The following is a 1,754-nucleotide window of genomic DNA, read 5'->3' on the forward strand; positions in this document are numbered from 1 at the left end:
AAACTTTTCAGGAAGGGGATCTAAAGGGACATCTACGAATCCTCAAAGATTTCCAACTGAACACGTTAATAACCATGAATGTGGACTGGATGGACGCTGGGACTAACTTCAATGTTCCTTTCAAAGTGATTGAAACCAATCGCAGTGAATGGGAAGAAGGAGGTCCCAAAGTTCGTCCTGGATCAGTCATATTTTATACAGATGGCTCTAAAATGGGCGAGTCCACAGGCGCTGGGGTCACTGGACCAGGAATCAATATATCAATTCCAATGGGGCAGTGGCCCACAGTTTTTCAAGCGGAAATAAATGCTATTCTAACATGCGTAAGTATTTGCTTGGCTAGGAAATATAGGTATGCCAATATCTGCATTTTCTCAGATAGTCAAGCAGCGCTCAATGCTTTAAAAGCATATACATGTCAGTCGAAGTTGGTATGGGATTGTATTCAATCCCTACGACAACTAACTGTAACAAACGTTGTCAATCTATACTGGGTGCCTGGTCACTGTGGTATAGAAGGAAATGAAAAAGCCGATCTCTTAGCAAGAATTGGTTCTTCAACTGCTTTCGTCGGGCCGGAGCCATTCTGTGGGGTATCTTCATCCTGTTTGAAATCTGAGCTAAGAGGCTGGGAATCAATGATGATTGATGCCAACTGGAAATCTTACCCCAAAGCAAGGCAATCTAAACTATTCATTACACCATGTAAAAGAATCACACGGAACCTACTCAGTATGAATAAAGCTGATCTGAGTACGTTAACTGGCCTACTTACTGGGTACTGTCCGAGTAAGTATCACCTTAAAAAATTAGGTAAACCGACAGATGACTTGTGTCGTTTCTGTAATTCTGAAGTAGAAACTTCGGAACACTTACTGTGCCAATGCAGCGCATTAATTCAGCAAAGACTGCGTATTCTTGGAAAAGGTATCCTCACGCCTAACGAGATATGGTCTGCTGAACTAATGAAGGTAAGGAACTTCATCAAAGAAGTCATACCTTCTTGGGGTGAAATGCAAAGTCTGGGTGCGACTATCACTGATACCCATAGTGATGGAACGAACTGACAGTGCATAAAAATTAACGCGGAGTATACCACAATATATCTAACTAATGGTAGCAGTGGTCATAGGCTCCTACAGGAAAAAAGAGGAATCGTACCTTGGCCGAATCCGGCAGGTTTTTCATCAAATTAAATTTGTTCCTGTCCAATCCTAGAGTCTTGTTCTTGCAAGACGCGAGGCAATTGAAAATTCCAGCATTGTAAATTCTGGTTCTTCAATGGCCGTTGTATCGCTGAATTTTTGCTGTGATGGGACAGCGTCTGGGCATACTTTTTTCGCGAAATCATAGATCCACTGTTTAGAGTATTCCAGAGATAGCTCATTCAAACGTTTCTGGGTAACGTGCTTATGAAATTTTGCCAGTATGATTTTTTTTATTTATGTAGTTAAGACTGTTTTGGTTCAAGCTCTCTAAACTGATCATAAAGGTCAATTGAACCATCATTCCTAAATGCTATGTACGATGCTTTTAGAGCTTTTTTTTTATCTCGGTGCAGTCTTTGTTCCATCATTGTTTGCTAGGACGAATTTTGAACTTGTTCTCATGGGCGGGCCTTATCTGAGATTGCAACGCGTTATCTAGCACTAATGTTGCAAGGAAGTTGTATTCGTCAGATGGGGAAAGTTCTTCGGTTGCTTCGAGACCCTTGGATATTTTGTTCGAGAATTTTTCCCAATCAATATTCCGGG

Source organism: Wyeomyia smithii, chromosome 3 (assembly GCF_029784165.1).
Source record: "Wyeomyia smithii strain HCP4-BCI-WySm-NY-G18 chromosome 3, ASM2978416v1, whole genome shotgun sequence".
Taxonomy (NCBI): domain Eukaryota; kingdom Metazoa; phylum Arthropoda; class Insecta; order Diptera; family Culicidae; genus Wyeomyia; species Wyeomyia smithii.